The sequence below is a fragment of the Nuphar pumila genome, chromosome 11 (genome assembly GCF_984573655.1).
Source record: "Nuphar pumila chromosome 11, dmNupPumi1.hap1.1, whole genome shotgun sequence".
Taxonomy (NCBI): Eukaryota; Viridiplantae; Streptophyta; class Magnoliopsida; order Nymphaeales; family Nymphaeaceae; genus Nuphar; species Nuphar pumila.
In genome coordinates, this window is record NC_143259.1 from 30722765 (window position 1) to 30749758 (window position 26994).

Consider the following 26994-nt stretch of genomic DNA (forward strand, 5'->3'; position numbering starts at 1 on the left):
ACGTCACAGTTGACACTATAAGAAAAAACCTGAATCAGGGTTTCCCCTCAATAAATATCAAAAAGAAAAGTATGAAAAAATAAATCAAAATAGAAATTTCCAGAACCTTAACAATGGATTCAAATTTGCAATTTTGCTGAGATACTCAATTCTAGCTAAATCTAGATTGTGGACATCTCTTACCATAGGATTATCTTTCTTTAGCATAGTATTATTTCCCCTCAGCATAGCATACTTTACTTCCCATAATAACATTTTAGGACATTTAGGATATCAAGACAAAAACTCAGTAATTTTACTGAACCAGAATTATGTGCTATTTGTTAAGATTGTGAAGGATTTAGAATGATAGAAACAGAGTGAAGTTTCCAAAGCCATCAGTCATTAAGATACAGGTTTGTGGTTTAGGAATCACCTAAAGTGCACAAAGGCAACATCTGAAGTAAAACAGGCCCCATTGTCAAGTTTTTTGTGTATTTCACTTGGAAAAGAAAATTTATGTATTATTTGGCAGTAAAACCCTTCCATTCAAGTCTTAATTTAAGATAAAGAATCCCACACTGTAAATACAAACAATGCATGGCATCCCGAACAATTGGTTACATCAAAGCCCCTATGCTAAGATGACTTTGGAGGGGTTTGAGCAGATGAAGGCTGCTTTTTTGCAGAACAAGCACTTCTGAAATCTTCAACTAGCGACTGGCATTTTGTGTGGTCACCTTTGTTTTCCTCCAAACATTTCTTTAGGGCTGCAACATCACATGGAGACAATTTCTTCTTTTCACCCATACCTCTACAGCAGCAATTGAATCAAACTTTCAAAATTTCTACCTTAAACAAGAACAAGATTTATTAGGGCTAGAGATAAATTTATGTAGCAAGTAAATTTATCACTCTAACTAGAAAGGACGGACCATTTCCCCAAGCAACATCACAGTTTACCAAGATAGTGTCAAGCAGTAATACATCAGGTGTATTTTTGTGTTTTTCATATTGCTGTGCTACCCATCATGTATTGACTGAATCCATTCCATATATTCTTTATTTCAGTTATTCATATAATGTTTCTTAGTTTCAAATGTATTCTCCATGTTTCTTTTGTAATATGACTTAGAGTGGCATTGTTGTAATAATCAATATTATGTAGACTTATGTATACTGGCCTATTAGGGCCCCTCTCTCTTATTAATAAAAGAAAGAAGTGTGTATCCTTCACACAGATTAGAATTGGGGCTAAAATTTTGCCCTCAAACTTTCTTCCTCCTGCACATCCATGGAAATTATTATGGTTTCAGAGCCAAGAATTGATGCCATCTAAATCATCAAGAGGTACTTTCAATCCTCTCTTTATTTCTCTTTTTCTCTCTTTCCTCTTTCCTCTTTCCTCTTTCCTTCCTTCTCTTGCTTTCTTTTTTTCCTTTCTGCTGCTTTCTCATTCTTCCTATTTCACTTGTTTCATCTGTACCTAGTGTGAGAGGTGGCACAGTCGGTTAGGACATCCTAACCAAACCGTTTTAGATTTTTGGAAAATGACAAGCATTTGAAGTTTATTGGTTATAAAACTTCTTTTGATTTATGTTTTAGATGTGCAGTTGCTAAGATGCATAAGTTACATTTGAATCAGCTAACTACATTGCTAATAAACCTTTAGAACCTGGTTCATGTAGATTTATGGAGACCATCTCCTATAGTTTCAAGAGAAGGGTATCATTTCTATATGCTTTTGGTAGATGATTTTTCACATTTCTCATAGTTTTTCCCTCTCGTAAAAAAGTATGATGCTCTTAGAGTATTTGAAGTTTTTTAAAACATTGTGGAGAAACAATTGGGTTTTCAAATCAAGGTTTTTCATAGTAATGGGGGGTGGTGAATTCATAAATACCGTCTTTTCAGATATTTTACACAAGCATGGTGTTTCAAGGTGGAGTTTTTGCCCTCATACACCCCAACAAAATGGGGTTGTTGAGGGTAAACATAGGCATGCTGTTGAGTTGGTATGAGTATGTTGATGTATGGATCGATGAGTACACCATTTTGGGTTGATGCTTTCTGAACAGCAGTCTATCTAATAAATAGACTGCTTAGTTCAAATCAAGAGTTCAAAACTCCATATGAGTTGTTTAAAAGATAATCAGGGTAGGATCATCCCAAGGTGGTTGGGTGCACATACCCTTTATTGGTTCTATACAACAAACACGAGTTGATGGCAAAGTCTAAAGCATGTGTTTTTATTGGTTACAGTACTCAATAAAAGGATATCTATGCTACGATAAAGTGTATCTCTCAGCATGTTTTATTTCATGAATTAAAATTTATATAAGTTGGTGTCAATTAACCTGTCACTCTTGATGAAGTGGTTAGCTGGCTTCAAAATCAGAACCCCAACAAATCTAAACATATCAAGAAAACTGTGAATCTCAACCATTCTCACCAGTCCACTTATACAACCCAATCAATTCCACTCAAGTCTCCTATGAGTGTTCATATCCCCATCAAACCTAATCTGATCCTGACGCTATAAACCCAAATGAAACATTTTGTGAACAATCACCCTCTGCGTCCAATACCATAGAAGCAGACTCATTTGTGGAACACACTCCTAGTTCTTCTGATTCCTCCTCTTCGGGAATTAACCTTGTAGTAGTCTTAACATCACAACTTAAGTAAACCTTGAAAATAAAAGTTTTTATCATATCTGGCTTGGCTCATTTAGGTCTTGCCGATGAGACCTGGGCCAAGCCCGGACTCACTCACCATAACCTAACATAGAGTGTTTTACCGATGTTTCTACAACACAACTAAATTTTCAAAAATTTCCAAGTCTAACACAGTACAAAAACACATGATATTACAGCCAGCATGTTGTCCATGAGTGTACACAAGTCTGGCAGACCCATGTACATGTTTGTGAACATGTACATGGATCAGCCAGCAAGCTGTTAAATATATATTTTTAGTCTGGCCGACCCATGTACATATTTGTAAACATGTACATGGATATACCAGCAGGCTGGTCTATATGTGCTTTTGGTCTGGCCAACCCATGCACATGTTCGTCAACATGTACATAGATTAGCCAGCAGAATGTTAACACATATTTTTCAGCATTGGCCGGATTTTGATCATGTACATGGATCAGCCCTAGTCCCTAGTTGTTGACTTGTTAATCGGACGAGCAGAGGTAAAATTTTTGCATAGTTGATTGAGTTCATGAAATTGGTCATGTACATGTTAATTGATATATGTATTCTTTTTTTTTTTGAAATGATACATAAACCTGATCCTGATTTGATGAGTTTGCAATTGTGCATATCATATGCATAAATCTGAAAATAAATTGATGTTTGCATGATTGTGATCATATGCATGTTTGGTTGTTTATTCATGGAATTGATCATGAATGGTGTCTTCTGCAAGCATCTATTTGCATGCGTATGTGCTTGCTTAATATGCATTCATATTTTGTGTTTTGAATGTGCATTGTGAACATGTTTGGAAACTGTGTGTTGCTTGTTCACTGAAATTTTGTAAGTTTGCATAAATCACTTTTGGGATATGTTGGTGGTCAGATGTGAACCACTTTATGTCGTGTAGGCCAAGAGTATGTGTTGCTCCAACTGATGTTGATTTTATTTACGCATTACAAAATTTATTTCTAAAATTTTTTTGTTTTTCAAAGTTAATTGCATTGTTAAATTGTGAGGGTCAGGACCCGAAATTAGTTTTGCATATTGATTTTCAAAACGGTTCTTGTGTAAAGAACTTGAAATGTATGTAAAAAGGTAAAAGATACCATACAGTGTAATTAATCTCTTCCTTGATGTTCCTTCCACAATGTGAGTCTTAGATGGCGGTCATGAGGACCGTGAGGATATTAAAACTCTATGTACAATTGTGCTCCTGAATCCGATATGGTGGTTCACCTCCCGGTCACGGTTTTAGAAATATTCAACCACTTTGCGCGGGGAGGTGTTGTTGACTCAGCTGTAGTTATTGGTATACCAAGTACTAGAACCCATCATATGATAACACGGTCTCAAGATGGGATGTTGAAACCTAGAGTGTTCCTGTAATATCTCGTAAAAATCTGTGTTTCAACCGATGCAGTCAACTGGGGCTTGATCAGAAAAAGAACAACAGTGCCCAGCCGATGCAGTCAGCTGGGGCTTTATCAGAAACAACAGTGCCCACACTGTACCAGTCTTTATATATATATATATATATATATATATATATATATATATATCGAAGTATGTGGGGCTTAATGAGCCCAGCCGATCTGCAGTTCGGCTGGGCAGATTTGAAGTCTGTTAAAGCCCTAGCCGAGGCTGGGAAGTTGCATAAACTGTCAAAGCCCAGATTTGTTGTTTGTTGTTGATATATATAATGCTGCGACAGACCCGGTTTGGGTCAAATCTGGCCAAAACCGGGAACACGATACACCTGGACAGCATCATGTATATATATATATATATATATATATATATATATATATATATATATATATATATATATATATATATACACGCATATGTGCACGAATCATAAGTAAAACATGTTTTTGCTATAGAATCAATTCTAAATCTGAAATACATGTAAACAACCATGCATGAATGGAATCTTTTGTAAGTTGAACAAGGGAAAACAAATCTGATTCATGGGTTCCTTAAAAAACATTACCTAAATCTGATTTAAGCCCTTTTTCCCCATTCGAATCAAAAGAAAAACCCGCACCTTTGTTTACAGTTCAAAAAGTTTGGAGAAAACATCGGATGACAGGAGAAGGTGATGGATCTTCTCCTTCCTTTTCTTCCTTTTCTTTTTCTCCTCCTCTCTCTCTCTCTCTCTCTCTCTCTCTCTCTCTCTCTCTCTCTCTCTCTCTCTCTCTCTTTTCTTCTTTCTTTCTTTTCTTTCTTCCTTCCTTTTTTTTAAAGTTTTATAATGAGAGAAGCCTCTAGAGGGTGACGCCCCCTCTAGGGTTTCTCATTGTGGGCTGGAGATAGAACTTCCCATATGGGAGTCTATCTCCAACTCCCTTTCTTAATCCCACAAGATTTCCTTGTTGACTTTTCCCAACTTTTTTTTTCTTTATTATCTTTACTACTTACCTTCTTTTTACTTTTTATCTCATGATAACTATGGACACTTCTAGAAACCCTAATTAGTTAACTACCTCATCTAATAAATTTCAGAATATACCAGCAAATGAGTTAATAATTACTCATTTCAGTTATTACTTTTTATTATGTATTATTTAATAATTACTCAAAAATTTCCAGAGGGTGGCTTATCACTCTGGGAGTCTTTTTAATATTAAATATCTTCAAATTAAACCTTTATACTGATTTTACAATTTTAATTTTGTTGGATCTGGATTTTAGGCCTGGATCTGGATCCAAGATCCAAATCCAAAATTGATATGGATCCTAAGCTGGATCAAATCCTAATTAATATGGGTCTTGAACTAAGTTCAGATTCATATTAACTTGGATCATATAGATCGGATCAGGTCCGATCCAATCCAGACTCGGTCTCATCTAAGCGGGCCTTTTTTGAAAAAATGTGATTTTCGGGCCAACCGTAACCCGAATTCAAAAAAATAAAATATTGTTGAACTCAGGATTTTGAGCCACATCCAACAATATATAACGCAAATTCTGCTTGAATTTAACCCAAATTTTGCTTGATTTTAAAGGAAAGTGGTGTTAGTGGATGTTGATTTCTTTGATGTCTCGGCATTAGATATTGATTTCTAATATTTCGATGGATAGTGTTGATTTCTGATATCGGTTGAGGAACAAGTGTAGAACCCATTAATAAAATACAAATTATGTTAAGATACAACTGATAACCTAACTTGGACTTCGTGAATTTGTGTCTGTTTTGAGCAGTGTTATCAAAAACGCGCCTCAAGGCACAAAAAGTGCGTCTCGCCTCAAGGCGAGGGCCTTTGTGCCTTGAAGCGCAGGTATAAAGCGTAAAAGCATGGAGGCGTACGCCTCATGCGCCTTGAGGCATACGCCTCGAGGCGAGGCGTGCCTCACGGTGAGGCGCGCACGCCTCATTTTGTTGGTCAAATGAGGGTCAAAGCCCTCATTTGACCAACATTAAAATGTCACCCCGACCCTAATAAGGGTCGGGGGCCCTAATTTGGTTGTTGCAGCCCCTCTCTATCTCGTCTGTCTCTCCCTCTCTCGCATCCCCTCTCTCTCACAGTCTCTCCCTCTCTCTCTCGCAGCCCCTCTCTCTCGTCTCTCCCTTCTCGACCTCGTCCTTCTCGCCGAAAGCAGCCGCGACGCCGGCAAAATCGTGGAAGATGCAGAGGAAGATTGCAAATGCTCACGTCTGTTCAAGCTTTTCTGGCAATTCATGGCCCGGACTACCCAAGAGATTAACGAGACCCAACTCATCCCAATCCTACAGCGATCCGCCTTCTCGGGATCGACCATCGATCTCCAAGATGTGCTTCTCAGGTTCACTTTTGATAGCACCTGTACTGCTGTTTTCAGTGAAAGCCTTCACTGTCTTTCCAGTGGATTCCCAACGGTGCCGTTTGTGAAAGCCTTCACTTTTGATAGCACCTGTATGTGTTACCGGCAAGCTGGTGGCAAATACTCCGCCAGTTAAATCTTTAGAAAGAGAAGCAACTCTCCGAATGAATTCGTCGTGCGTTAGATCAAACTCCGGAAAGAGTACGGATTCGGAGGCAGTGATCTGTTATCAATTTATGCAGAAAAGTCCGACGAAGTGATGCTGTTAAGAGATGCTGCCGTGATTTTTTGGTTTTTTGATTGTCGATCGCGATACCTTAGGAAATGCTCTAAGCTGGTTTTTCTGGAACCTCAAGTTACCCCCTGCCTTTTTTTTGGGGTCGATCGACAGGGGGGCGGTGCCCCCTGTCGTCGCCTCTCGTCGGCAGGGGGTTCCCCCCCCCCTCTACTTTTCTCTCTTGGTCGACTGACAGGGGGCGGAGCCCCTGTCGTCGCCTTTCGTTGTGAGTAGGCAGATTGTTGTAGTGAGGCAGTTATTGCAGGTATTTAATCTCTACTTTGTTTGTGTTTCCTTTTATGCTTCTACCACCAAATCAACGTCTGTATTAGAGATGGTTTTGGTTATAATTGCTTCGTTTTCCACTGGCTTGAAATTTTCAATGCTACAGAGTGAATTCATTGAGAGGCATTCTTGATTTTTTACTTTCACAAGCTACCAACATGTCCTCTAATATGTCAAGGGTTTCATGATGAGCAAAATCAGCTGGAGATGGGGGCTTGTCCTGTTACTGAACAAGTTGAGTAGGATATGGTATTTTATGTATGGTCCCATCTGGCTAGATTCGAACTACATGAGTCAGATGCACTCATCCAGTTGGATCTGGATCTAGGTCAGACCATTATACAATTCTGCTCAGGACAATCCACCTGTATACAGTCCATTCTCTTCCCCCTTCTTTTAATTCATTGTTGAAAATCCTGGCTCAACTTGGGATTGGGCTCCTGTCCAAATTGGCTGATGTGCTAGAGCTAAAAGAGTTAGTAAATGAGTTACTTTTACATGTTAATCTCATATTTTTTCTGTATTTATTTGAGATTTTTTATTTCGTGTTGGTTGGTGCTTCATCAATAAAGCATTTCTTATTTATTTATAATTTTAGTTAATTTTTATTGTTTTTTTAAGTTCGAATTTTTTTTTTTAGGCTTACGCTTTGCGCCTCGAGGCTTACGCCTCGCCTCAGATTTTGGTGGTGCGCCTCGCTACGCCTCAACGCTTTTCACAACACTGGTTTTGAGTATCCGCGGGTTTAAAGAAAAGTGAAAATTAAATTTGTGTGCATTTAATAGAGACATGCATGCAAAAGCAACTCTGATAAATAACTTAATAAGTTATTCATGTATATACATTGAATCATGCATATTTTACTGTTCAACATTAGTTCATGCATTAAGCATATTTGGCTTTGCATAATATTTGTTTCTGCATAATATCTAGTCGAATACTTGAATGGTAAAGTAGTTGTGGTAAGTTGTAGCTTATGGTATTCCTCTAAAATTTATGCATGAATTTATTTATGCAATTTTCTTTACTGTTTGGATTTTTAGAAGAATTCGTGAAATGACTTCGGTTCTTACCCGTGCTCTTAAAATTGTTTTATAGGCTCGGATGCTCAATGATGTCTCTGACCGACTAGTTGGAGGCTTCGAGAGTTGTGACTGGTATTCTGGTTTCTGACAGGATGGCTTGATTAGACATAGACGATTTTTATGTCTTAAACTATTTGACAGCTTGATTAAATTAATAAAGTTTGATTTATTTCTTCAGTTGATTCAATGCAGGGTTTGGTTTGTGGTTTGGTATATTAAATTTGTGATGCCCCAGATCCTTGGGTGAGTTTCCACAATTGTTTAAAAAAAAATCCACTATTTTTACGAGGGTTAGTTGGGATCGTTACAAAGAAGCAACAAAAAGTGTCACTATCATCAACCAAAGCGAAATATAAAGTCATAATGACTACTACTTCGGAGCTCGTGTGGTTGAAGTTACTTAAGGATATTAGAGTTCACATAGCTCAACCCTCCAAGCTATGTTGCGACAACAAAAGTGTCATATATATAGCCATCAATCATACGTTTCATGAGCGAATTAAGCATATTAAGATGGATTGTCATAATGTTTGCGAGAAGTATCTAAAAGGAACTATCACGCTTTCATATGTCACATCTAAGCATGAATTGATAAACTTCTTCACCAAAGCACTCCTGACACCTTGATTTCACTATCTTTTGGGCAAACTTTCGGTGATTTCATTGTAAATTTAAGGGGGCAAGTTAGATATATATATATATATACATTTATATATATACATTTATATATATATATATATACATTTAAATGTGTATAGGCATATGTATATACTATGTATCTATGTCACAGGGATTCAGCCAACCAGATGCCACACCCACGTTGGCAACGCGGGTGCGGCACCTGGTGCGGTCAACCCAACCCTGGGTGCGGTCAACGCACAAGGGTCATAAATATCCAAATTTTGGACTTAAAAAAAAAAGAGCTTGATGAAATGGGATGAGAGGAAGATTAAGGCAAAAAAAATTTGCCCTCTCCTCTCGACCCCGACATCGGCAATGACTACGAGCTACCACCGTCCGGCGACGCCTCCTCTCCATCTCCAACCCAGGTACGCATTCTCTCTCTCTCAATCTCTCTCTCCCCTTGTCTCTCAATCTCTCTTCTCGACTACCTCTCTCTCTATATATCTCTCAATCTCTTTCCAGTTTCCCCCTTTTCCTCTGTTATTGCGTAATCTCTTTCCCCTTATTGTGTACCTCTCTCTCCCAGTCTCATTCTCACGAATATTTCAGAAAATAACAGTATATTAACATATATAAACATATCATATAAACAATAAGCAAAAGTGTTTTTATGGTGTTAATATCATGTTAAAGACGTGATATTTAAAAACAGATAATATTTTAAAAATAATAAATAGTACTTTTTGTTATAATATTGTCATTTGAAAATATCACTAATTTATCGCAATATTTTCAAAATGTGGGTGATATTTGTGACACGCACATACACCAGATAAAAGAAAATTCATAGTTAGTGTTTTTCCTAAATCCAAATATGCATGTAGATGCATTTATCATGGCTTGTTACTAGAAAATATGCTTTAATATCAAATTAATTCAACTAAAACATTTGATTTTTTATCACAAAGTTTTGCTGCAATATAGACTATTAATCTATGTCACATTGGTGCGGGTGCGGGTACGGGTGCGGGGATGCGGCACTTCCAAAAAACCCGGGTGTGGGGGTGCAGGGGTGCGGCAAAAATATATATATAAATATAAATATATAAATAAATATATATATATAAAGTCCAAAAGTTGGACATAAATGACCCTGGGTGCGTTGACTACACCCAGGGTCAGGTTGACCACATCGGGTGCGGGTGCGGCACCTAGTTGGAGAATCCCTGTGACATATTGGGCAAAAAAAGTTTTCTTGGCAAAAAAAAATTAAGTCTGAAAAATTGGACCAAAATGACCTTGGGTGCATTGACCGCACCCGGTGCCGCACCCGAACCCGTGTCGAGTCAATGCGAATGCGGAACCCTGCTAGCTGAATCCATGTGACATAGCTGTTAATCTTAAAAATTATATATATATACCCTCCTGCACCCCCGCCGCACCCAAGTTTTTTTAAAGTGCCGCATCGCTGCACCCGCACCCATGTGACATAGCTATGTATATATTACATATTTTTTGTAATATATTTTTGTATCTTTTGTCATTTTATCTTTTATTTTATTGTGTTTTTGTTCGGTTTTGACCATCTTTGACTAGCCGTTAAACCTAACAGCTAGCTTCCTTGTGTATATAAAGGGGATCTCCCCCATTTGTGTTGTATGCATTCTTTGTGCATATTTGAGATATTAATAAAATAATATTTTTTTTAGTTGAGTGTGCTCTCTTAAGTCCTTGTGGCTTGTGCTCTATTTGCCCTAGTGGCTTGTGTTTTTATTTTTGCCATAAGTGGTTGTTTATGTTCATTTGCCTTTAGTGGCTAAGTGGTATCATTCCCTCTAAGATCCACTTCATTAGATTAGTTGCCTGTCTCCTTAGGCTTTAACTTAGACAAGGTCTGCACTAGGGTAGGAAGAGATGCTCGGTGAAAAATCCCATCACACACACTATCAAACTCGGTGTGTAGAGCCATCAACAAATCTATAACCTATTGTTGATCCTTGGCTTCAGCTTCAAGCTTCTTACACTCCACACATTTCTTGCATTTTGTGCATCTTACATTAGGAAGTATAGGAGTGAGCCCATCCCATAGCTGCTGAAATTTTGCAAAGAAACTTTGTATTGATTTCACCCTCTTGTCTCAAGACTTTGAGACCTTGAGGCAACTGATATCTAAAAGCCTAATTAAATTGCTCATATATTTGCTTCAAATAGTCCCGAGCTTCTTTTGTTTTCTCAAATGTCAATATGTTTAGAGCAATATTCTGCTCTACCGAACTCAGCAACCACAATTTCACCTTAGCATTGTCTTTGTCTCACTCATCGAATGCAACATCATAATTCTCATCATCACTCTCCGGTTTCCTTTTAGACTCATCCAAGTATCCACCATACCAAGACCCACTACAATGTTACATATTCAGTCCAATATGAGTAGTTAGTCTCATACATCTTGATGGGAATGATGTGAATAGTGTTTTTCTTCTCGATTTCTCACACCCAACCCACAACTACAATTTCTCAATATAGCTGCACAAGAACGAGAAAAACACAACCAGCAGAAACCAAATATGCTTCATATATGTTGTATGTAACACACAATATCAAGAACAATATCCCAAAGAGGGGTTGCAACCAAGATTTCTATAATATCAACTATTGGCTACCACAACCAAGAAAACACAAAAAGATCACTATTAAATCCTTTCACACAAAGAAATTAGCATAAGATTAGCACGACAAATGTATGCACACTCATCCACAATTGTAGAACACATGAATAAAGCAATAACAATTCTCGGATTTCAACAATGCCCGAAATCACAGTTACCACCTGTAATGGATTCCTCAAAACTCCACCAAAACTCACTCAAAACAATAAAAGCAGAACCCAAATTACAATCACTGTCTTCCCAACTAAAAAATGACTTAATCTGAACAACCTGTATACACTACAGGACAAAAATGGTTGGCGCTATAACTAAGACAAAGTACATAAATGCTCCTTTAAATAATATATATATAGAAAGGGGGTAGCACACAGAACAGTAAAAAACATATATCACACTTCTCAACACCAGCATTATATCAACAAGTTAAAGATAAAAAAAATAGATAGATATTATGTGTAAAGAGATGGAAAGAATGCATGTGATGGATGATAATGCTAACACAAAGTAACAAAAATGTTGTTGGAAGCAAATGGACTTATAAAATAAAGTACAAATCTGCTGGGACAGTGGAAATATACAAGGTAAGACTGATGGTGAAAGGGTTCAATCAACATGGCATGGACTATGAAGAAACTTTTAGTCCAGTTATTAAGATAGTCTCAGTTCGTGTGGTTTCATCTTTGGCATTATCTCTTGATTGACTCCTATATTAACTCAATGTGAAGAATGTTCTTTTACATGGAGATCTAAACGAAGAAATATATGAGCAGAGGGTTATAACAAGCCGTCCAAGGAAATTATTTTCAAACTAAAGACATCCATATATGGTTTAAAACAAATCTCACGAACATGATTCCAAAGTTTCTACGACGAAATGAAATATCAAGGCTTTAATAGATCAGTGTCATGCAATTCTCTCGTTATATATCATAGAGATAAAGATATTGTCATAATCTTACTTTATGTTAATGGCATCATTATCACGGGCAGTTCAAGAAGACTAATTGATTAATGAAGTGAAGGTATTCTTGAATAAGAAGTTTAAGATAAAGGATCTAGGGCCTCTCAGATGTTTTCTTGGGATTGAGATAAATAGACATAAGGAAAGCATGAGTTTCATGAAACAGAAATATGCATTAGATATGTTGCAGGGATTTAATTTTAATGGTTGAAAGCCTATTGACACCTCAATGGCCCCTAGCAACGAATTGTATAAACATGACGGCGAAGAGCTAAAAATGCAGAACTTTGCAAACGTATAGCAGAAGCACTGTAAATCTTACCATCACCAAACCTGACATTGCCGATGTCATTAACTAAAATATGTCACTTTATGAATTGTCCTACAAATGTTCACTTAGAAGCATTAAAGAATATAATGAGATATATCAAAGCTACAATTTCACACAGGTTTATTTATCATAAGGTGAACCCAAGTGATATGAGGACAGAGTCAAGTATTAATATAGCAGGGTATTTTCGTTTGTGCCACTCATCATGTATTGGTTGTGTCTATTCCATATATTCTTTATTTCAGTTGGTATTCATATGGTGTTTCTTTGTTTCACATGTATTCTCAATGTTTCTTTTGTAATATGCCTTGGGGTGGCATTACTGTAATAATCAACATTATGGTGTCTTTTGTATACCAGCTCATTAGGGCCTCTCTCTCTCTTATTAATTAAAGAAAGAAATGTGCAGCCTCCACACTATGGGCACGTTTGGAAGTGAAAAAATGATAGCAAAAATGGAGGTGGCAAAGAAAAATTTTCATTTTTTCTCAAGGTTCCAAATGAGAGAATTTCTTCCATGAAAATTTTTCTAAAACTGTATATTTTTCTAGGCCAGGGAAAAAATTTTACACCTGTAGAGTTGGAGAAATCTTTCTCATCTAGGCAAGGGCTCTCTTGTCCCATCACTCCCTTGCAAGAACTCATCCCACATAGATTAATATCCACAATACCTCATGGAAATTTCTGTGTTACCATTGAGCCAAATGCAGGGCTTCCTCAGACTGCTTCTGTCCTTCAGTTTAATTTTTCACCAATGGCACAACCGCCAATTTGAGCACCATCTCCTTATCGTCTGCCATGCATCCATGGAAGGCCTCAACCCATCAAAAGCACCTCTCTTCATTCGTTCTCTTGGATCTTCAAAATGCAAACTCTCATTTTTGTTCCTTTTTTTTTAAGAGAAGGCTGGGTGTTGCCCCTAAATATATTAATGACTAAGAATCAAATTACATAAGATCATCCAGTGATGGATGTCAATCCGAAGGTTTATCCTTCCAACAAACGTAACTAGGTTTCCTTAGTACCATTTTTGTTCCTAAATCTCAATCTTTTTTAATTCCTTTAAGTAACAATTGTTGTTCATCATCTGTCTACCAAGTTCAAGTCTATGCTTGTTTCAGGGAAGATTCAACACATCATCGGTACTAGAAATAATAAGGCATCTTTCTACTATTCGGCTGTTTTAGTTATTCCTCTGAATTGGATTACAGTTTTTAATAACTTTATCAGTTGAATTGTTTTTGTTTTTCTTTTCCATTTCCAATGATTTATTAGTTTTTCTTGTAACTACTTTTTCAAGCAAAGGGTCGATTCATTGGAAAGACCTACAGAACTAAAATGCACACAAATTGTTTATTGGTATATTTCAATAAACAATTCAGATTTGCAAGTACAGATATGAAACATTACCAATTTCATCACATTTTTTAGTCCAATTTTTTTATTATACACAAACAAGAGCAAATTTTGCAGCAAGAGAATTTTTCATAGAACTTCTCATATGTAAAACTTTCCTTTCTTATGAGATATTTTTCTCACTTCCAAACACGCCCTATGAGAATAGACTTGGGGATGAAGCTTCTCCCCTCTCAAGCTTTCTTACTCTTTCCTTCACATCCATGGAAATTATTAGATAGAAACAACAATTACTTTGCATCAAAAGTTGGATCAAGTTCCATATCTATAATAGAACTTGGGAAATTTCACATGTAGGGACTTTGAATCAGGTGACTTGCATAACTTTATATGTATTGAAGTCAGGCCTACTGCTAAATTGTTGCAATACATAACCAAGCGTGACCTACCCCATTAACTTGTTCTTGGAAAAGAATCGACATAGAAGAAAGATGCTTTCAACCAAATGGTTGAGAAGGAACACAGAGGGGCTGAAAGAACCAGTGCTAAGACCTGCTATCTGAGACCAAGAAAAGATAGATACCTCTAACAACTCGGAGGGAGACAATAAGTGGAGATACAGAAGTATGTGGAGTTACCAATTAGCATTAAAATAGGAATATGTGGAGAAATATGACTTCCAAAGCCAGCCCCATGTAGATGGGATAAGGTTTGATGATGATGATGGAACAAGTAGCCCTAATTCAAGAACCTGTGGCTTCTTTTATCTTTCTTGTATGTGAGTAAAGTAACTATGCACATTTAAATGCAAGTGAAGTCCACTACTGAAACAAGTTAATCGAACAGAAGATATGGAAAAACACAAACTTTCTTTGACAGAACCAAGAGGTTCCACGCAAAGTAGCAATCTTCTATCGATCTTCCAAAGAATCAAATGGGACAATAAATTTTTCATGATTGATAACAACAAAATACCTTCCAGCAAGAAATTGACTCAATGTCACACTAACTTCAACACGAAACTACAAGAAACGACATTTCCACTACATAACAGATTTAATCAAACCGAACTTTCCTCATCTTCTCATCAGTTGCATCATCATCACTATTATTAAAAAAACAAATACGATCAACTTTAAACACCATCAAATTCATGATACCCACAAAAGAGATTAACATAAAACACCCAGATCCCAAACAAAAAGAACCTTCATTTTCCCAACCGCGCACCCTAAGAATTGCTTTCTGCTCACCGAAAAAAAAATTAAGCTTTCTATCAAACCAAATGACGTGAACCGATGAAACCAACCAATCAATCACCAAACGAATAAGTGAGTGAAAAATAGAAGAAAAGCAAGGTAAAGTGAAAGGGGGAAGATCAAAGATGTTACATACTGTTTGATCGTTAGGCTGCCGTCTGAGAACGTTACATCCACACTCCTAAAAAACCCTTTGAAGCATAAGGCTGATATCGACTCTGGTGAGTCGAACCGGTCAATATTGCAGATCTCGTTGTCGGAAAATCTGGGCCAGGGAAAACCTAGCGATATGTTAAATTGTTTTTTCTCGGAAAAAAATCTCGAGAAGATATTTGCAATAACAATGTTGTCAAAATCGGTTTATGAATAGAATCTCTTTTCAAAAAGGTTCAGAAAATCAGCATGAAGGAATCGAATCGAATCGTTTTCAATCGGTTTATTTAAAAAAAAAAAAAAGAATTGCGAAAAACGCGCCTAACCTTTTACCTAAGCACGAGGACCGCCTAATATTTTAAATTTTACAAATAAGCACCTAAGTTTAGAAAAAAAACTCTCAAAACCCCCCTCATCTAATTCAAGTGGCTTTAACTATAGGTCAAAACGCATATAGACATGATAGATTTATTAATTTGCCCATCATCTCTCGAACACTGCAATGAGACAGAGAAGAAGAGCCCATTATGCCCAACATTGAAAAAGAACCCTAAAAGAAGAGGAAGGACTCTGGCATGAACATGCATTTTTGTTGAAAACCCAAAGAAAAAGAGTCGAGTAGCAAAAGGAAAATGCCTTTTTGTTTAATTTAATATAACCCCTTATATTAGAGATGAGAATCTTGACTAAGCCCCATTTATAAATAGAGGTTCTCACAAAGAAGATTAACAAGGTTAGTTTTATCTCTCTCCCTATTGAAGTGCATCTTTTCCTTTTTCTTCTTTCCAACCTTTAAAGTAGTTTAGACATCTATCAGAGATCTGCAACTACCTTAGTGAAGGTCTAAACCAGCCCGGAACGAGGTACAAGTAGAAAAAAAAAACAATGATATCATTGCGGGAAGCACATTTTTGGTAAAAAAAATCTATTTTCATGGTGTTCGATTTCAGAATGCATTATCATACCCTCTTTTTGGTCCAGAGCTTGGATTTATATGTAATCTATACCTAAAATGTCTATGGCTATTGGATCTATATGAAAAAGATTTTTGAAAACCCAAAACAGTATTTTCGTGAATCAGTTTTGAGAAAAATATTTTTGAAGAAAACTAGTTTTAGAAAAACTAAATCGATTTTTGTAGAATGTTTTTGTTGTTTGATTCATATTGTTGTGAGCATGTTAATAGATTATATCATGTTAGAAAAGAGAATATTGATGTTATCATGTCTGCAATAATCTGGAATATCATGTTTTAATTAATTCGTTATGTAATTTATGTTAAATATGAATTAAAGATTAGATTCATATTGTTTTATGATTAACCAATGAGATTTATGAATTTTAATGATAGGTCAGCATAAAAGAGGGCCAAATATTGTTGTGTATTTGCTATATTCATGCTAGAACATCATCCATGGTGTTGAATCATGTTTTTATGTTACGTTTAGCCTATGATTTATGTTTTCATCAGAGTTTCGATAAACTTGGACTATTATTTTTGTTTGTGACCCAACAAGTTTTTGAAATAAATCTATTTCATATAGAATATGAATCATAAAATAATAAATAAAAATATCATGATATTTTATACATCTCGAGTCTTATTATAGCATGTTATTTTGTTTGATTTGGATCTATTTTAAGGGAGAAATGTCCGATCTAACAGAGCAAGTTAATTAAAAAATAAAAATTAAATTAATTCTCTTGTGACTTATTGAAAGAGTAAGCATGGTACTGATGGTTCTGTATTTTAGCACGAAAGGTTGCTTTGACCCCCATCCATGGAGCCCATAATCGGAAAAACTATCATGAATTATCCACAGTGTGGTAGGTAAGACTCATGAAGAAAATCTAATATATTGGGTTGCAAGAGGTTGAAACTCTATCTAAAAATTATATTTTCCTCTCTGAAGTAGTCACAGTTAGGGTGTCACACAGGTTAATAAGACATAATTGCTTGAAAATACAAACCTGGGTCATACCTTCATACTGGGAGTGTCTGTGCTGTATCCACAGGCAGATAACATATATTGATAAGTGAAACAAGAATATAAATTGCATGTAGATAGAACATTGCATTCATCATATAAGTACGAAAACAATAATTGAAGATAAAAACTTACTCATGCATGAAGGACTAATATCATGAAATGGTAAGTTCATACATCTTGTATATGTTCATGCATTTTTGTAAATGTTCATGCATGTATATGAATTATTGCATTGTTGCAAATCTTAGCATGAATGAATGTGCATTAAGTTGACTTGCTATTTTGTTATTTAGTATGATCTTATGTTTATTGTCTGCTAAGATGTGTGTTGTATAACTGATGTGCAAGGTTGTGTTTGAATATATTTTGATATTATGCATTTATTACAAGTATATTATATCCTACCAGGCTTTCATGAGTCTAACTCATTTTATGGGGTTTTAGGTAATTTATTATATGCAACTACGGATGCAGAATGCTTGGGAAACGTCGAGAGCTAGTCTTTTTCATTTCCGGGGATAGTTTTAAAAAATGATTATTGTTATCAAAATACTCTAATATGTATTCTAAATTATTGGAATTGGATTAAATCTTAATAGTGTTCATATTTTAATTCAATTATGATGATTGATTATACTGTAACCCACCTTGTTTCCACTATTTTAAAAAGAAAAAAAAGTTTTCTCTGAAATTTTGGGGTGTTAAAATTATGGTATTTTCTTTATGAAAAACATGAAATTATTTGTGTTACTTGAAAACATATTTTGTCAAGTTATTTGTATTCTAACCAGTCTGAAAGAAAATCATGGTTTTCCAAAATGATAAATCAAAAAATTCTCAAATTTTAGTGGGACATTCCAAACATATAGGAGCAGTCCAAAAAAATTTGAGTTTATTTGAAGTCTGAATTTAGAGATACGACCTCTGCAAGTCAGTAGAGAATTTTTGTAAAGGCTGCACATTTTTTACTATTTTTTTGTCCCAAATTGTTTGATGTTTATATCCAATATTTTTACACATGATAAAAATCTTATTCGTTGATTCATTGCAGTTTAGGAATTGAAAATCATGAAAATTTGTTTTAGAACCTAAAATTTCCAGAATATAGTTTGTCCAAGAATAACAATAGATTGTAATATGTGAATTTTAATTATCTACTAATATGAAGTTTAGACTTTATTTCTTTTGAAGATTGTATCAGACACACCAAGTTAACTATACTAAAATTTACAGTATTTATTTCATTCCATAAATTTATTGGATGATGTTTCTTCGGTAAGGTTAAACTGGGCAGGTCTGTTTAGTGAATGTAAAACATGTTTTAGTAAAAAATTTATTTTTCTTTGATCCGAAATGAGTTTGGACCTAGGTTTCTTTCTGTAGATAGATAACACATATGTGTACTTACAACATAAAACCTAAATTTAAATTCATTGTATACTGGTCATGGCAGAATTTACACTAACTGATAAATTATGAACATGCAATTTTGAATTGGGATTTTTGTTTTGCATGTATGTCATGGTTAATAAAGTGAACCAGTTATATATGATTTGTTCCCAAAACTGAACCAGATGGTACTTGTTGGAGTACAATATGTAGTCCTAATGATGTTAATTGTGTGGGTTCAGTTGTGAACATATGTTAATTTGTGTACTGAAATTTTCTGTTACAATGCTAATGGGGTGCATGTGGTGTTTACATGCTTAAATGATTGATGATATGACATATAGCAAGAGGTTATGACATGCAATGTGATGTTATGGTATGCATCATAATGATTTATGTGTTGTTATTTGAGAATATTTGGTTATTTCATGAATCTGTTATTTTTTCTAAACTTTGTTAAATCTAATTGGTGAATGTGCATACATCTTGGATTTAATTAAAGTCAGATTTGTCAATGAGTTGCTGAATCTAAAAATCCAGATTTTTTAGAGGTTTATGCACATGTGAGCTTATCAAAAATAGGTTTTGTTGAATGATACACTTCTAAAATTAAAATTACATGTTTTGAAATATATACATACATATATATATGTATGTATATATATGCTATTTTTTGGTTGAATATAATTACTTTTGGAAATTTTATTAAATCTGATTTGCTTAAGTATTGAATCAGAAAATTTATTTTGAGTTGTAGTTGCTTCTGCATTGAAATTTTACATTTGAGCACATTCGCAAACCGACTCCCATAGTGGGTTTCACCATTATTGGTATCAGAGCTTAGGCTAGGTGTCACCCACTTAGAGAAATCTTTCATGTAGTTTGTCATGGCTTGGCGATAAGGAGGTCATGGGCGTGGTGACTACATCAATGTGAATGATGCTAGGGACCATAAACATGAGGAACATGACTTGCGGTGTCAAGTAGAGGAGTGGACCAGAATGGTTTAAGACTTGAATAAAGATAGAGAGCATAACCTAGAGCGCATTAGGCAATTAGAATGCCAAGTAAAGCAAAATGGTAGGAATCATTTCTAGGGATCACATGAATCCCAATATGTGAGTTAGTTTGATTTCGATGAGTATGACACCTATACTCGCACTCATTTGAGTAGGTCATATGACCCTCCTAGAAGAACTAACTAGGAGGCCAAGATCAAGTTCAAAATTCCCAAGTTTAGTGGGTCTATCATTTCCGAGGAGTTCCTTGATTGGCTAGGTGAAGTCAAAGAGGTCTTAGAGTTTAAGAAGGTTCTAAAAAATAAGAAAGTCAGTTTGGTTGCCCTTAGGCTTAAGGGTAGAGTTGTTGCATGGTGGACATAGCTCAAGCAAACTCGAGCCCATCAGGGTAGATGTCCCATAGTTTTGTTGGAACACATGAAACAAAAAGCTCAAGGCTCAACCTCAAACAGGGTACAGAGTATGTAAATTAATACACTAAGGAGTTTCATGACCTAGTTGCTAGGAATGACATTAGAGAGAATAAAGAGAAATTAGTGTATAAGTGCATAGGAGGTCTCAACTATCAACTATAATACATTCTGAACTTCATAAAGTGTTAGACCTAAGTGCATAGGAGGTCTCAACTATCAACTATAATACATTCTCAACTTCGTAAAGTGTTAGACCTTATCTGAAGCTCATCAATGAGCTAAGTAGTGGGAGTGATCTTCTCAAAGAAAGGGCTTAGGTAGAGTGAGTTAGCTTGTGAAGACCACTAGTCGTGCACCCATTACACAAGCTAGTATGCACCCATTACACAAGCTAGTAAGTTTGTGCCCCCATAAGCACCCAAATGCGAGTGTAACACCCCAAATTTTTAAATCCTAAAAATTGTGCATTTTTTTTTAAATACTTTTAAATACTTTGGCAAAATTATAGTGGGAAAATTTTAACGGGATAAAACTTGGCACGTTACTTCTCGTTTACATTCACATTCCTACATGCATTTAAATCTAGAAATTAAATATTTAATAATTGAATAAATGTATATATATATATATATATCTAATTTAATAATAAAAGTCTATTTAACAAATAAATTTAAATATCAAAGCTTTGAGAAATTAGGAATGCTCTCAATCCAAAACACTTGAAGGTTTGAGAAAGGCATGGCTCGGTCCTCGCCGCAACCTCCCGCCATCGCATATGAGCTCACTCACTTTCCCAAAAATATTAAAATCTATAGGGTCAGACAAAACTTATCTCAGTAGGGTGGAACTATACAGAACATGAAAATTAGAATAATTAAGTAGAAATCACTCTAATTTTTCGTATAATGAACAAGATTAAACATAACAAAAATTAAACATAGATTTCTAACATCTCACTTACGTATACATCTATGAAAATGCATTCAATCAAGCTTTCACTTAGACATAAATAAATTAAAATGCATGCACTTACCATTGCAGAAGTCAAATTTCATGTATGAGTCGATTTTTATCTTTAATTAACTTTTCTTTCTTATATGTTGCATGTCATGCATATCTAATGCACAATCATTTAAGCTACAGTTTATAGAACCCTGTGAGTACAAACACATGCAGAAGTCCTGGGTCAAAGCTACGATGCAGGCGGTATTTTCAATCAAAGGGTAGCTTTATCCTGGCCGAGCATCATTCGCCAGTGCCGAGTGAGGGACACAAATAGCGAGAGAAGTTACCATATTACCATCTCAATACATCAGACTTTACTCATGAGATTTTGTACCTCTGTACTGCAATCTATTGTGAATGGTTCTCCTATCTTCGTGGTTGGGGAGGAGCAACCTTTCGTGCTCAAATCGATACCCACGAAGCTAAACTAATATCATTCACCTTCTCTTAGTGAGTATCAATAATTTAATGTTATATGTTTATCTTTTAACTATTTATTTTATATGCAACATTCATTTAAGAGTCTCAATCCATGAATTTGGCCACTTCAGGGCCTAAGGATGTATTTTCGAAACCCTTAGTTCAAGATCAAAATATATGCTTCATTATTTTCAAAATCAAGCGTGAATGCATAAACAAGAAAATAAAATTTCTTAAACAATTGATGCATCCATTCATGCACATCATTGTCATATACATGATAGTCATGTGCAAGAAATTACAACATTCTCAATTCATTAAAGCTTCCCATTTAGCAAGTAATGTGGTGTAGATTTAATTTATCTTGAAATTTAAGCCCACACGCACTAAGAAAACAATGAGTTTCTTGTACGGTTAAATGCATTCAAACAAAGCAAACTTTACAACATGTACATGTCATTATCATATCAGAAAAATACATGCATTGTTGCATAAAGTACGCATCAATTCATGTAACATCAAATTCAATTCATTTATTTGATATAGGCCACAAGGCAAGCTCGTGCCTTAGCATATTGATCAGTTTGTGTCTCATAAGTGAACACTTTAATTCCCTGCAGCAAACTCATATTTTTAATAGTCCACAATAGCTGAACATTCACTCAAAACAACATACACATACATGCATAGATTTCACAACAAATAGCTAGTCGGGTTCTAAACCAGTTCAAACTCGCAAAAACCCAACTATGTCTGACTGTTAAAAAAACTAAAAAAAAAATCATTGATGGTCAGAGTTGAATTTTTCAAAATTTGTAAAGAATTTTGTCAGCTTTCCGATGACGCAAACCATTTATAAAAATTCATCTTTATGAGGGAGTTACAAACATTTTAATGCAAACCTATACTTTTTCATTCTGACTGTCACAAAACAATGCTCAATCCATGAACAAAGCTCAAAATTCACAGTAGCTGCAAAATTTTGTTAGTTTTCTAATGCAATAAACCGCTCATTAAAACTCTTTTGAACGAGGAATATACGAGTGATTTACCAGCCGGGTGTCAAACCAAAAGTACGTAATTTCGAGAATTTGGCAAGCGATCCCCGCCGACCCATATCGGCGGTATGTTTCATTTGGCATTCGTTGGCGGAATGCCTCTCTTCGCCACAAAACTGGCAGTCTTGTACCTTATATGGGCACACCCACTCATCGTGCATAATCCCGCAATGATAGCAGTAGCCTCGTGAGTCGTGAGTTGCCATCTATACAAAGATGCACCCAGATCAGAACAAAAATATAAAAATATACTTACAGTGCGATATCGTGAACATGACAGATCTTGAACCAGGTTTCTCAGACACTCGCTCTGATACCAATTCTGTAACACCCCGGATTTTCAAAACAAGGCTAAGTTAAAATTTTCATGAATTTCTTTTTTTTTTCTTTGCAGCGGAACTTTAGAAAGCCTTTAGCAGCGGAATCATACGATAATGAGTCGTCAGTTTTAGAAAACTCCGGGCACGTTGCAGGTACCTTGGGTCATAGTCAGGCCATACATAATTGACTTAGTCTTTACGTAAAGAGCATTTTGCCAAACAACCGAAGCCTTTCCAATAGGGGCTTCATTCGTCAAGCAAAATCTTGAACGAGGAGCGGTAAGGGAATCACATGGGCGATTTGGAGTTTGATCTCCATTTGAACGTTTATTTACGCGCCATATATGTAGTATAAGCAGAAGCCTGTGCTTTATACAGCGGCAGCATAAAGAAATGCATATAGTATTGTTCAGGGTGTGTAACTGAACGAAATATTCTACATATATATTTGCAGAAAGCAGGAGCCTTAGTGTCATTCAACACGACGGCGTAAGTAAATGCATAATCGAAAATGCAGTAATTGGAAATTGCAGAAAACAGGGAGCCTTGGCATCATACGACACGACGACAAAGGTAAATTACATAGCTTGTGCGATATAGGACGCGTCGGCAGAATCAACAGATATACACCTAGATCTGTATCCAACGATAGTTACGAGGTGAGCGAGTGAACACCGAAGTGTCCTAGAGGGCTCAATCAAGAACTAAGGCGAGATACTATTTTTGAATAACGCATATACTGCGCATTCAAACATATATATCCTACAATAGTTACGAGGCGAGCGCGTGAACACCAAAGCGTCATAGATGGCTCAACCAAGAACTAAAGCAAGATACTACTTCAGAAAGTATATGCTATATACAAATAATTAAATACTTGAGAGGGATGGATTAATGAAGCGAACTTACTTCAAATCGTGGAAGAAACGGCTCCGGATAGCTTCGATGCTTCGAACGAGGCTCGACTCCGAAAAGGATCAACTTTGAACTTCGGACGAAAAAGGACTTGGACTTTGACTTCAAACCTAACTAGGTTCAAGTCAAGTAGGTTCAGATCTAGGTCAGGTGGGTTAGGACCAGGTCAGGCAGGCTAAGACCAGATCAAGCAGGCTCAGACCAAGTGGGCTAGGTAGGGGAGGTTTTAGGAAGGAGGAGAGAGAAAGAGAAAGCTAGAAAGGGGGGGACGATTTTTTTTAAAGGGGAGGGGGTCTATTTATAGATTCTGAAACTTGGGCCCCAAGTTTCAGAATCCCCTTTTTACCCTTGGCTTTTCTAAAAATTCCAAGAGGTTTCTTGGAGTGGGGCCCACCTAGATATTTCCATGGGATATTTTTGTGGGTCCCACCAGATATTTTCTGAGGAATATTTCTGTGGGTCCCACCAATATTTTCGTGGGTCCCGCAAAAATTTCAGGTTTTCGGTGATTTTTTTCCGAAAAATTTTGAGTACGCCGTTCTTTTTGTATTGACGTAACTAAGAAAGTTGGCTCGAGGAAATTCTTTGATTTTGTTTAGGTAGGAAGTTATGGCTTCCAGAGTGTTTGAGCATATATTCGCAAAGCGACAAATATCTTAAGTATAACTGGCTCGCAAGAATTGATTCGTTTTGCATTTTGAGAAAAATGCTATTTTTACCGGTAAATGCATCATGAATTTTATTCAGAAATTGTCTGAAAAATTGTGGGTCTTACATTTCCTTCAATCGATCTTTAGGTTGAACCCCTACTGATCCACGATCTTTAGGTAGAACTCCTAATTCGCAGTTCTCATTTTAGACCATTCATAAGTCAATCTGTAGGTTGAATTCCTACTAATCTATATTCTTCTGTGGTTCTTGGGTTGAATTCCTATTGAACCAAATTCATCTTTCAAAAAGTAAATCCGTAAGTTGAAATCCTACTGATCTATATTCTTTGAAGGTTCTTAGGTCGAATTCCTACTGAACCAAAATTCATTTCTTTCCAAAATTTCAGTCTGTAGGTTGAATTCCTACCGACCTATATTCTTTTGTGATTCTTAGGTTGAACTCCTATTGAACCAAAATTCATTTTTTCAAATTTTAATCTGTAGGTTGAATTCCTACTAATTCATATTCTTTTACGGTTCTTAGGCTGAATTCCTATCGAACCACATTCATTCTTCAAAAAGTAAATCTGTAGTTTGAATTCCTACTAATGTGTATTCTTTGGTGGTTCTTAGGTTAAATTTTTATTGAACTAAAATTCATTTTTCAAAATAATCAATCTGAAGGTTGAATTCCTACTAATCCATATTCTTTTAAGGTTCTTAGGCTGAATTCCTATCGAACCACATTCATTCTTCAAAAAGTAAATTTGTAGTTTGAATTCCTACTAATGTGTATTCTTTGGCGGTTCTTAGGTTGAAATCCTATTAAACCAAATTCTTTCTCCTAAAAATTCAGTCTATATATAAATTCTCATTAGTCAAATTTTTTTTCTTTTACGAATTTTTAGGTTGAATTCCTATTAAATTAAACTTCATTTTTTTTCAAAATTTCAATCTGTAGGATGAATCCCTATGGATCCAATATTCATTACAGCTATTAGGTTGAGTCCCTGTTGAGCCAATGTTGTGTGATAAAACCAATATTTTCATGTTATTTCTTCCAAAATTTCAGCTAAAGGATGTATCAAAATCTATATTGAGTGATTATTTCACAAAAGAATTCTGGAACATTATGCCAATTTGCTAAAAACAGTTGTTGATTCCAATATTCTTACTACACAAAAGAATTACCTCAGAATACCTCTAGTATTCTTTCCAAAAAGGTGAAACTTTTTGCGAAAAAGAGGTAAAATTCAAATCTTTTCCTGTTGATCAACCAAAAGGATGTAAGAAATGTCCTCAATATGATTTGTGAAGGAAATATTCAATGATGTTGAAAAGCCAGAAGTGATTTGATATTGATCATGGCTATGGAGCATGTTTTTAAGACGACTTTCTGGCAATCAGGCAGTGAAAATATCTTGAGCTATAAAAAGAATCCACTCAATCCATGTCTTCTCATTTATTTAAAGTTGCAATCAAATATCCGCAAAAGGGATCTCTCAATTGTCGTCAAGATGAAGACGAATATGCGAGTTCGACCCCCGGGACCAAAGAAGATTTGTATCATCTCCGAGATGAAGGAGTTTATGAAGGATCCTTCCAAGGAAAATTCAGATCACCGTCGAGATGAAGGCGAGTGTGATAAACCTACCGACAAACCCTAAAAGATATTTGATTTCTGCTATCATCCAAAGACCCTTTTGAGCCTATATCATCAATAGAATTCCTGAGATAAAAGAAGGATCAAAACATCTCCAAGATGAAGGAGTTTGTAACGTACCCTTCCCTGAAAAAGAGAGAAAAGTCAGGACACATCCAAATGAAGGATGATGTGAAAACCGAGAAATTTCAGTGACTCAAAAAGAGTGCAAAAGGATCATCATGGGAAAACACCTAGATATCAAACTGCCAAAGTTGCCAGAAGTCATCTTTTCTCATGCAAAATTCTTTTATCAATATCTCTTCATTACTTGCTTTTATGAAATTAAGAATATTTCTTCTTTTCTTATATCAGGGAAATGGATAGCTTCCTTGAAGAAAATCATCAGCGCTAAAATTTTGAATTTGACTCTTAAAGACCAAGGAGTTAACCTCGTTGGAGGAAATACTCTAGGTAAAAGAGGAAATGTCTTTGGCACATACGCGCACATTTTCAAGCGTTGGAGTCAACTATAATTTTATCTTATTGGCAAAATTTTATAGTTATTCCAAAAATGAAATAAATATTCAATATCCATTTCGATGCAACCTAGCGTTGTTTATATTTTCCAGAAGAGTTGCGTCCTTCAGAAGAAGTATCTCTTCCTGTCCCATCACGGTT

General features: G+C 35.7%; 1 long non-coding RNA gene across 1 annotated transcript; it reads right to left on the reverse strand.

The window, feature by feature from the left end:
- Positions 1-309: 309 nt before the first annotated feature.
- Positions 310-15579, reverse strand: LOC149822213 (uncharacterized). Its single transcript, XR_016426175.1, has 2 exons — positions 15475-15579; positions 310-831 (listed from the first exon to the last, which is right to left on the reverse strand). It is a non-coding gene; the product is annotated as an uncharacterized LOC149822213 (long non-coding RNA).
- Positions 15580-26994: the final 11415 nt, after the last annotated feature.